Source organism: Schistocerca piceifrons, chromosome 9, assembly GCF_021461385.2.
Source record: "Schistocerca piceifrons isolate TAMUIC-IGC-003096 chromosome 9, iqSchPice1.1, whole genome shotgun sequence".
Classification (NCBI taxonomy): domain Eukaryota; kingdom Metazoa; phylum Arthropoda; class Insecta; order Orthoptera; family Acrididae; genus Schistocerca; species Schistocerca piceifrons.
In genome coordinates this window covers 70,553,486-70,565,994 of record NC_060146.1, presented here as the reverse complement: position 1 = coordinate 70,565,994, position 12,509 = coordinate 70,553,486, and the positions used below count along the sequence as shown (strand labels likewise).

Below are 12,509 nucleotides of genomic sequence, written 5' to 3'. Positions count from 1 at the left end.
TCAGGCATTTCTCCCTTTACTTATTCTGATCAACAGCAAACTGACAAACTATATTTTTTAGTGCAACGCAATCTGACTTTCAGTAATCCCTACAAAAGAATGGCCCTGACTAACAATAACCTATACCTTTCATCAATCACTTACCTCACAAAAATCTTCGTTATTCGAACTACTGCAATACAGCGAACGCCAATACTGCCAGCTAAATGAAAGATTCTAACTACTGAAGGCACTAACTACTGATAGGCATAGTCAGAAAATGAAAGATTTTGATGGAGAACAAACAATGTACTTACCTTAATAATGTTCAAAAGTCATAATATATATACCAGTTCATGACATCCAGTCTTACAAATTTACTGATGGACACACGTCCAGATCGTCCGCTCTCAAAATTCTACTATCTCTGTCCCGATATCCACCACTGCTGGCGACTCACCTCCAACTGCGCAACGCTACGCGCTGTTAACATCCACCTGCCCAACACTACAATAGCAAATATTGCGACAATGCCAACCAGCCACAGATTGCTCACAGCACAGTCAGTGATTTTCATGCAGAGCGCTACTTGGCGTTACCAACATAAAAACCTAAACAGCCTACTTACAGTTGCAACATTCACTTCGCTGGGTAAATGTTAAAACTCACAGGAATAGTTTTGTTAACAACGGCTACACTGTCTGAGAGAAAATGGCACGCACCCATAAGAAGTGGTAGGATGTCGAAGTTCACGTACCCACCATCGGCGTTTTTTTTTTTCTCTGAGTCATCAGTCTTCTGACTGGTTTGACGTGGCTCAACACTGATTCCTCTCCTACGCCAATCTCCTCATCCCAGAGTTGAATTTCGAATGCAAGTTAGTGAGGAGTGGCTAGGTGATGTTAACGATGATGCAAAATTATGTGGTGAAATGTGCCATTACAGGTGATAACACATGGGTATACGGATATGACTTGGACCGAGCATGGTGGCGCAATGGTTAGCTCACTGGACTCGCATTCAGGTGTACGACGGTTCAAAGCTTGCGTGTGGCCATCCTGCCCTAAGATTTCCGCGATTCCCGAAAATCGCTTCAGGCAAATGCCGGGATGGTTCCTCTGAAAGGGCACGGCCCTCCCCCACCCTTCCCTAATCCGGTGGGACAGATGACCTCGCTGTTCGGTCCCCTCCCCCAAACCAACCAACGGATGTGACTTCGAAACTCAGGCTCAGTCATTTGAGCACATATTTTTTGGATCGCCGAGACAGTTCTACAATTGCTTCCAGATTAGGACATGTTCGCTGTGGTTTTCGCGTTTAACGGGACATTGGGCCATGAGTTCTCACCACAAAGTCGTAGAATCAAGAAGGAGTACGACTTACAGGCTTAACGGGATTTACGCGAATCAGTCTGGGAAAAAAAAGACAGGACTTGTGGCGAAACAGCTTACGGCTTTTGCACAACGATAATGCATATACTCACACTTAATTGCTAGTTCCCGAGTTCTAAGGGAAAACCAATTCTCTAATGTTGCCCCAACCTCAGAGTTCGCCAGACCGCAGCCCCATGTGACTTTCATCCTCTTCCCCAAAATAAAGGAACAACGGCCATCGTTTTACAAGTTTAGGTGAGATAAAAACGAATCGCTGAGAGACTTAAAAACTATCCCAAAGATGGAGTTCTGCAAGTGATTCGCGGACTGAAAACAGCACTAGTGTGTGCGTCTCATCTGTGTATGTTTCCAGGTGGGGATGTTCAACCGCCAAACAATTGTTAAGATTCATGGTGAAACCTTTAGCTGTCGTTTATTTTGCACAATTGGCTACTAGTTTCAGTCAATGAGCATTATCAAGCGTAGCAGACGTAACCTGTAGGGAAGTTATAGCATAATTTGAATAAAAGTTATTTGCTCTTTTAAGCCCCCAATAGCTCCTAAAAAGTTTCTCACACTAATATTTGTGCACGATAATTTTCGTCAAGAAGCAAGTCCACATCGACATCTGGTGACACACTTGAGTTTTCTCAACGTTTGTGACTCAAGTAGGCTAAGTGAGTCAGGACGTACAGGCCGGTATTCACCAAACAGGACGTGGGAAACTGCCATGGAACTACACTACTGGCCATTAAAATTGCTACAGCAAGAAGAAATGCAGGTGATAAACGGGTATTCATTGGACAAGTATATTATACTAGAACTGACATGTGATTACATTTCCACGCAGTTTGGTTGCATAGATCCTGAGAAATCAGTACCCAGAACAACCACCTCTGGCTCTTATAATGGCCTTTATACGCCTGGGCATTGAGTCAAACAGCGTGTACAGGTACAGCTGCCCGTGCAGCTTCATCACGATACCACAGTTCATCAAGAGTAGTGACTGGCGTATTGTGACGAGCCAGTTGCTCCGGCACCATTAACCAGACGTTTTCAGTTGGTGAGAGATCTGGAGAATGTGCTGGCCAGAGCAGCAGTCTAACATTTTCTGTATCCAGAAAGGGCCGTACAGGACTAACATGCGGTCGTACATTATCCTGCTGAAATGTAGGGTTTCACAGGGATCGAATGAATGGTAGAGCCACGGGTCGTAATACATCTGAAATGTAACGTCCACTGTTAAAAGTGCCGTCAATGCGAACAAGACGTGACCGAGACGTGTAACCAATGGCACCCCATTCCATCACACCGACTGATACGCCAGTATGGCGATAACGAATACACGTTTCCAATGTGCGTTCACCGCGATGTCGCCAAACACGGATGCGACCATCATGATCCTGTATTCATAACCTGGATTCATCCGAAAAAATGACGTTTTGCCATTCGTGCACCCAGGTTCGTCGTTGAGTACACCATCGCAGGCGCTCCTGTCATACAGCGTCAAGGGTAGCCGCAGCCATGGTTCCGAGCTGATAGTCCATGCTGCTGCAAACGTTCTCGAACTGTTCGTGCAGATGGTTGTTGTCTTGCGAACATCCCCATCTGATGACTCAGGGATCGAGAAGTGGTTGCACGATCCGTTACAGCCATGCGGATAAGACACCTGTCATCTCGACTGTTAGTTTTATGAGGCCGTTGGGATCCAGCACGGTGTTCCGTATTACCCTCCAGAACCCACCGATTCCATATTCTGCTAACAGTCATTGGATCTCGACCAACGTGAGCAGCAATGTCACGATAGGCTACAATCCGACCTTTATCAAAGTCGGAAACGTGATGGTACGCATTTTTCCTCCTTACACGAGGCATCACAACAACGTTTGTGTATGAGAAATCGGTTGGAAACTTTCCTCATGTCTGCGCGTTGTAGGTGTCGCCACCGGCGCCAGCCTTGTGTGAATGCTCTGAAAAGCTAATCATTTGCATATCACAGCATCTTGTTCCTGTCGGTTAAATTTCGCGTCTGTAGCACGTCATCTCCGTAGTGTAGCACTTTTAATGGCCAGTAGTGTACGTTCAGGCTGGCCCTCATAGCGAATCTCGTTGTTACCCGCATGGCGGATTCGAATAGGGGCCGACGCTCATCCCCGTCTGGGAAGTGGGATGCTAACGCACGCGGCTAATCGACAAGGTCATGTCACTGATATAGTTGAACAAATAAAATTCTCTCTAAAAAACAACAACTGCCACTGCTTTTTAAGGTTCCATACCTCAGTCGGGCAAAAATGAACACTAACAGCATCACTTTTTTCTACATCTACATCCACATAGAACTCAGCAAGCCACCGTAAAGTGTCTTGTGGAGGGTCTCCTGTTCCACTACTTATCACTTCCACTCCTGTTTCACTCGCAAACAGCGCGAGCGAAAAATAACTTTCTCTACACCTCCGTACGAGTCCTAATTTCTCGTATCTTATCTACGTGCTCCTTACGCGCGACGCATGTTTGCGGCAGTAGAATCATTCGGCAGACAGCTTCAAATGCCGGTTCTCCAAATTTTCTCAATAGCATTTGTCGAAAAGGACGTCGCTTTCCCTCCAGGGATTACCGCTTGATTTCCCGAAGCATCTCCGTAACACTCACGTGTTGTTCAAACCTACCGGTAACATATCTAGCCGCCCGCCTCTGAACCGCTTCGATATGTTCCTTCAATCCGACCTGGTACCGATCCCGAACACTTGAACAGTACTCAAGAATGGGTGGCACCAGCGTCCCATATGCGGTCTCCTTTACGAGTGAACCACTCTTTCTCGAAGTTTTCCCAATAAACCGAAGTCGGCTGTTTGCCTTTGCCACCACAGTTTTCATATCCTCGCTCCATCTCATATCGCTTTGCAATGATATAACACGAAAAAAAAATTATCATTTGCTGTCGGACTGTGTGTCTGTCGGCCAGTCAGTTAAGACCCCTTTTTCTCGGAAAGGGTAGACGTATCAAGTAGAAATTTATGTCCCATACTAAGCCCCATAGTCCCACTGCGATGTACTAAACTTAAGCTTCTGTATCAATACAGTCAAAAGATACGGCCGTTTATGTCACATATTTTGATACTCGCAAACACACTTATCAGAACTTTACCGTCGGTCTAGAATCACGAAATTTGGCAAGAAGCAAGGTTTCACAGTACAAGCAAAGGAAAAATTCCGAAAATTGTTAATTTGTAGTCATAGCACATGAAACAAATATTCCTTTTGTTGTTTGTTATCCGAATTCAGCCTGAAACTGAAACATCCTCGAAAAACTTGGAATCCCTGAGACCGCTACCTTTCCATTATCATGTCGATAACATGTAAAAATTGCCGGATCCTCGATTCCCGGAGTGGATGCGTCTGCTCAGTTTTTTTATAATATCCTCGTGTTAGATCGCTGTGCAAAACATTCGAAATTCTGAGGAAAATCGAGGTAAGCTGTAGAGAGAGGTAATGTACAATACATATAAAAGCCAAGAGGGAATAATAAGAGTGAACGACCAAGAGCGAAGTGCTTGGATTAAAAAGACAGGGATGTAATCTTTTGTCCCAACCAAATCTGTACATCGAAGAAGTCATGGAAATCAAAGAAAGCTTCAGGAGTGGAAGTAAAATTCAACGTGATAGGATATCGATGATACGATTCGCTGATGACAGTGCTATCCTGAGTGAAAGTGAAGAAGAATTACATGATCTGCTGGACGGAATCAACAATCTAATGACTACAGAATATGGACTGAGAGTAAATCGAAGGAAGATGAAAGTAATGAGAAGTAGCAGAAATGAGAATAGCGAGAAACTTAACATCAGAATTGATGGTCATGAAATATCAAGTTAAAGATTCTGCTACCTAGGCAGCAAAATAACCAATGACGGACGTAACAACGAGGACATCAAAAGTAGACTAGCAATGGCAAAAATGACATTCCTGGCCAAGAGAAACCTAGTAGCATCGAACATAGGCCTTAATTTGAGGAAGAAATTTATGAGAATATACGTTTGGAGCAAAGCGTTGTACGGTAGTGAAACATGGACTGTGGTAAAATCGGAGCAGAAGAGAATGGAAGCATTTGAGATGTGGTGCTACAGACGAATGTTGAAAATTAGGTGGACTGTTGGGGAAAGGAATGAGGAAGTTCCTCCCAGAATCGGAGAAAAAAGTAATATTGGAAAACACTCACAAAGAATTTTGTATGTGGCTGCACGTTCAGAGAGCGTGAATAGTTACAATTAAAAGAAAACATCCCTCGGTCATTAATTTTTAACGAATTAACCGGGTTTCGACACTGCTAGGAGTGTCTTCCTCAGAATTTACACCAAAGAATGGTCTATAACATGGTCACAGAGTTATGACTAAAAACGTATGATACAAATTATAAGTACGGAATTATCGTGAAAGACTTGCATTCTTTATATGTCATTTATAAAATAATAAATATTAGTCACAAACATATTTAAGATAAAACAACTGTGATGGCGAGCCACTAAGGGCTGCTCGTTACTTACGTGGTGCAGGTTGTAAACGGACTCTTCTGAGGAAGATACTCCTAGCAGTGTCGAAACCCTGTTAATTCGTTGAAAATTAGTGACCGAGGGCTGTTTTCTTTTAATTGTACTGACAAAATAGAAGGGACACTTTAATATGATATGTGCCAAGACATCAGGGAATGACTGTAGAGGGACAAACTGTAGAGGAAGACAGAGATTGGAATATATCCAGCAAATAACTGAGGACGTAGGTTGCAGGTGCCACTCTGAGATGAAGAGGTTGGCTAAGCTGAGGAATTCGTGGGCCGCATCAAACCAGTCAGAAGACTGATGACTCAATAAAAAAAGTAAAAATAAAAATAAAGAGATCTCTGTCAACTCTGGCGCAGGTTATTGCACTACCGATGTACATTCGAATGCTCCAGGCCGCATACTCCTTCCGTCCGCGTAACCTCGTTATAATGGGGCACCGCACACCGGCTTCCGCCACCGCGGCCCGGCCGGTATCAGCGCCGATATGACATCACGGGTGACCATCTGGAGGCCTTTATCTACGCCCCTGGCCCCGTTCTTAAGCTCCGCTGGAAACCTGCCTCTGTCAGTAGCACAGCGATTCGCGTTTCTCCGCCATGTCTCCGTACGGAAGAATCCTGACGTGTTGCAGAGGCACCTCTGCCTGGCAGTCAGAGGGGAAGCCGCTGCCTGGCGTGGAACACGGGCCGTGGAATGGAGTCAATGGGGACATTATGGTGAGTGCGAGTCACATGTAACCACTTGCGTTCATATCAGTTCGTTCAAAATGGTTCAAATGGCTCCAAGCTCCATCGGACTTAACATCTGAGGTCATCAGTCCCCTAGAACGTAGAACTACTTAAACCTAACTAACCTAAGTACATCACACACATCCATGCCCGAGGCAGGATTCGAACCTGCGACCGGAGCAGTCGCGCGGTTCCGGACTGAAGCGCCTAGAACCGCTTGGCCACCGCTGCCGGCGGTGCGCTGTAGTCTTCAGATGTTAAGCAAATACAGATTGCTGCCTTACTTGAACTTCTTTGGTTAACAAATGGGCTCTAAATCTCGTGCTAAACATCCTTCCAGTGCGAGGAATATAGGATTTACGGCAGACATTCCATTCTAATTTGTAAACCCCTGAGGAAGCTTACCAATCTTTGCCAGGCCGTTCATTATGTACGTAACAGTTCTGAAGTTTATTATGCGGTGAAAAAGCTACACGGACGTCGGGAGTTTTGAATAACTTAGCTATTCATACTATAATTTCCCCACAAATAAAAGACATTTTACGATTACATCGGCATCTATAACTAAGTATATACTCCGGAACACATCGTGTGGTGCGAGAGGGAATGTACCTCGTACTACTACTAATTGGCTTTCCTTTCCCACTTGCAGATGGAGTGAGGGAAAAATTACTATCTATGTGCCTCCGTACGAATAGTAATATCTCTTATCTTGTCTTCGAGACCTTTACGCGAAATGTACGTTGGTGGCAGTAGAATCGTTCTGCAGTCGGCTGCAGTTGCCGGATCTCTAAATTTCCTCAACACTGCAGGTATTTTACGAATAGAACGTCTTCTTCCTCCAGGGATCCCCAGTTGAATCCCCGAACCATCTCGGTAATACATGCGTGTTGATCGACACTATCGGTAACAAATCTAGCAGCCCCACTCTGCATTACTTAGATGTCCTTCTTTAATCCAACCTGAAGAGGATTCCAACACTCTAGCAGTATTCAAGAATTGGTCGCACTAGTGTCTTACATGCGGTCTCCTTTACAGATGAACTACGCTTTACAAAAAATTATCCCATTAACCTGAACTCGACCACTGTCATCCCTACTATTGTCCTTACGTGCTCATTCCACTTCATATTGCTTTTCAGCGTTACGATCAGATATTCAACAGATATGACTGTATCAAAAAATGGTTCAAATGGCTCTGAGCACTATGGGACTTAACATCTGTGGTCATCAGTCCCCTGGACTTAGAACTACTTAAACCTAACTAACCTAAGGACATCGCACACATCCAAGCCCGAGTCAGGATTCGAACCTGCGACCGTAGCAGCACCGCGGTTCCGGACTGAAGAGCCTAGAACCGCTCGGCCACAGCGGCCGGCTGACTGTATCTCTAATAATGCTATATTCGGACCCTAAGGGTTCGTTTTCCTTACTCATGTGCTTTCTACATTTGTAGCTAGCTGCCATTCGTGCTTTCTAAAACCGTGCTGACTCGTAAACAGAAGCTCTTTCGTTTCAGGGAAACTGATCATATTAGCTAAAATCACTATTACAGGAGGCCTATGTGAAAGTCACAAGCTATCTAACCAGCTATTGAAGGTCCTACCACACCCAGCCAACAATTAATTAAGGTAAAAATATCACAATGGACACAAAAAATATTTTATGCCTAACTTTCACTTACAGATGTTATCATAAGATACTCTGTATTTTTCCTATTTATTCATTTGACCAACGGACGCATGATCCATTCAGCTAGCTCACATTTGTACAGACACAAATACACTATAAGTTATTTGGTAGGCAATTAATAAAGCGATAAAGCAGCACTAAAGCCATTGCTAAGACACTCATATAAGCTTTCCAATTAAATTGTGTATACAAATCTATATTCAACAATGTAAAGAGCGCTTAAGTCAATTTTAAGACTTTCAGCAGTAAGTACGTAGTATCTGGTGATATAGTGGGCATTCAAGGGACGTATGATTAAGATCTACGATTATGGTACAGTCAGAAGTAGGGTTGGTGGAGGTCCTCATGGTTAAATTACAGCAATCAAACTGTTACACTTACAGCTCTCACGCTAGGAGCGACTGGGTATAACAAACTCCGTCATGCCTCAAGGACGTGTTATGGGACAGCTCCTGCTCAATTATACGTTGGATAACGTTAGAAACTCCAAAACTCTGTTCGCGGATAATGATGTTGTCTATAGGTAGGCTGCAACGCCAAAAAAGTGTTTCGGGTTGCAAAAAGACCGTGCATGATGAACATATGCTAATGGGATTGGCAGCAGACCTTTAACGTAAATAACTGTAACGTACTGCGCAGAAAGAGGCTCAAAACTGAAAGCTGTTAAATTACAGTACTGGGGATAAATTACTGGAAACAGCCAAAGCCGTAAAATATCTGGAAGCACGAGGAAGGAGCAAAAAGTACGGTGAATAATTTTATTAAAAACAAAGTAATAAGCTCACAAGAAATTTGATATAATCTTCTTCAAAATACTGGCCTTGGCTATCAATGCACTTAACCCAACAGTGAGTCCATGACTGGAAACATTTCTGGAAGGCTTCTTTTGCAAGGCCGTTCAAGCGCTCTGTCGTAGCTCTCTCAAAGTCAGGAATTGTGCCAAAACGTTTTCCTTCAAGTACGGCTTTAATTTTTGGGAAGAGCAACGTGACACATGGTGCTAAGTCTGATGATTAAGACGGATGTCGACAGACGGGAACATTTTTGTCGGCCAAAACTCGCGAATCAAAAGCAAGATGTGGCACGCTGCGTTTTCGTGATGAATAAGGAAGCCATTGGCCGAATTTTCTGCTCTCTTTATTAGTATATCGTTTCGCAAGCTTTGCCGTACGCCCTTGTAAAGTTCGGTGTTTACAGTTGTTCCACTTGGAACGGATTCTGATCGCACTATGCCCTCAGTATCGATATAAAAATCAATGAGCATGACTTCGATATTCGATTTTCACTAACGTGCCTTCTTAGGGCGAGGAGATTCACGGGTTTTCCATTGGGAACTGTGAATTTTCGTATCAGGGTCGCATCCATAAACCCAAGGTTCATCTCGAGTTACAGTTTTGTACATGAAGTCCGTATCTGAATGAAAACGATCCTTCAAGACACAATTTACCTTGTGTTCGTCACTTAAAAGTCTGGGAACAAAGTTTGTACTCAGTAGTCTCATTTGAAAATTATTTGCACGGACCGATAAGAGATGCTTAGAGATCGCGTGGTTCATCAGTTTAAAAGTTGGAGTCTTCGAGTCTTCAGCTGATGAACGAACGGATTCCGTTGTTGAGGCCTGTGGATACCTGTTACTTTATGCCGGACACTGTTTCGACTGCACATAATGTTAGATTCCTCCTACACGTCGGTCGGGGAGGGGGGCTGAAGATGGCGTAATCAAACGCAGAAACTCCTGGCATAAATAAGTTCTATTCAAAATATAGACGGCACAAGGACTTTTAATTTTACGTGAAAAACCATTCAAAAGCCAAAATCGCACAAAGCATTTTTTTTATCCAAGACAGTTTCAACACTCTTAGCTGTCATCTTCAGGTCTTAAACATTTTTTGTGGTAAAACATGTTCATTTTACGCTGAACCTCATACACAAGATGTCAGCGTAAAATGAACATGTTTTATTACGAAAAATATTTAACATCTGAAGTTGACAGCTAACTTGATTTTTGAATGCTTTTTAACAATCACCCTTCAGTACTCTCATAAAGACAAATTTGAGTAAATTTTATTTTTTTCTGGTTATAAAAGTTCACAGAACGAACAAACTCAGTCTGATGGACTGCGCCCTTACATTTAAACAACATAAAGTATTACAGAAATTATTCTATCAATTTAATAAGGGAGATCCACAACCTTTTAGAAAATGCGAAGGTGGAAAAAAAAATCTGAAACAGTCTGACGTGAACTCGCCACTCACTGTTTCGTAACTTGCCACCCCTGCCAACGACGCTACGCATAAGTTTTGCTGTGCGTAATGTATTTTATGTCACGGTCTTCTGAACGCTTTAATCACTTGTAAGTTCACTGACATTTACTTAGGATATAACAAGTCCAATCGCGAACGACGCTTTTCTGATTAATGTACAATGTGCCGCTGCCTTGAAAATATCGTACTTCTATAACACAAGAATTTATAACACGAAAACAACCACACTGAAGACCCACACAAACTGGTACACCTGCGTAATATTGTGTAGGGCCCCCGCGAGTACGCAGAAATCCTGCAGCACGACATGACATGGACTCGACTAATGTCTGAAGTAGTGCTGGAGGGAATTGACACCATGAATCCTGCAGGGCTGTCCATAAATCCGTAAGATTACGAGGGGGTGGAGATCTCTTCTGAACAGCACGTTGCAAGGCATCCCAGATATGCTCAATAATGTCTGGAGAGTTTGGTGGCCAGTGCAAGTGTTTAAACTCAGAAGAGTGTTCACGGAGCCACTCTGTAGCAAATCTGGACGTGTTGAGTGTCGCATTGTCTTGCCGGAATTGCCCGAGTCCGTCGGAATGCACAATGGACATGAATGGATGCATGTAATCAAGCAGGATGCTTATGTACGTGTCACCTCTCACGTGTTATCTAGACATATCAGGGGTCACATATCACTACAACTGCACACGCCCCACACGATTACAGAGCCTCCACCAGATTGAACAGTCCCCTGCTGACATGCAGGGCCCATGGATCGCTGAGGCTGTCTCCATACCGGTACAGGTCCATTGGCTCGATACAATTTGAAACGAGACTCGTCCGATTCCGCAATTTGTTTCCAGTCACCAACAGTCCAATGTCGGTGCTGACGGTCCCAGGCTAAACGTAAAGCTTTGTGTTCTGCAATCATCAAGGGTACACTAGTGGCCCTTGGGCTCCGAAAGCCCATATCGATGATGTTTCGCTGAATGGTTCAAACACCGACACTTGTTGATGGCCTAACATTGAAATCTGCAGCAATTTGCGGAAGTGTTGCACTTCCGTCACGTTGAACAATTCCCTTCAGTCGTGATTGGATCCGTTCTTGCAGGATCCTTCTCTAGCCGCAGCCATGTCGGAGGTTTGATGTTTTACCAGATTCCTGATATTCACGGTACACTCGTGAAATGCTGGTACGGGAAAATCTCCACTTCATCGCTACCTCGGAAATGCTGTGTCCCATCGCTCGTGCGCCGACTGCCACACCACGTTCAAAGTCACTTAAATCTTGATACCCTGCCGTTGTAGCAGCAGTACCCGATCTAACAACTGCTCCAGACACTTGTACAGGTCTTGCCGACCGCAGCGCCGCATTCGGCCTGTTTACACATCTCTGTATCTGAATACGCATGCCTATACCAGTTTCTTTGGCTCTTCGGTGTAAAAATGGTTCAAATGGCTCTGAGCACTATGCGACTTAACTTCTAAGGTCATCAGTCGCCTAGAACTTAGAACTAATTAAACCTAACTAACCTAAGGACATCACACACATCCATGCCAGAGGCAGGATTCGAACCTGCGACCGTAGCGGTCGCTCGATTCCAGACTGTAGCGCCTAGAACCGCACGGCCACTCCGGCCGGCGCTCTTTGGTGTAAATACGATAGTTATTTAGCCGCCAATATGACGTTTCCCGTCATTTCATTACAAAAAATCGAGCAACAACAATGCGCTCTCGAGAGATTCAATGCGCTGATACTTATAAACAGATTAGATTCACAGGGTGTAAGTTATAACATAAAATCCAAACAAGATGGGCTTCAATTAAGCACGAAAAATAGAATATGGAGTCTCGGAAGTCTCGCTTTTAACGTAGAGAGCGTTCTTGCTTCTTATTGTTTGCAGCCGGCCGCTGAGGCCGAGCGTTTG

The 12,509-nt window shown here is 44.0% G+C and overlaps 1 protein-coding gene across 2 annotated transcripts in view; it reads left to right on the top strand.

Annotated features, from left to right (window-relative positions):
* LOC124717050 (arylalkylamine N-acetyltransferase 1-like) overlaps nucleotides 1–12,509 on the top strand; it is a 256,852-nt gene that overhangs the window by 154,770 nt on the left and 89,573 nt on the right. The window lies entirely within an intron of this gene.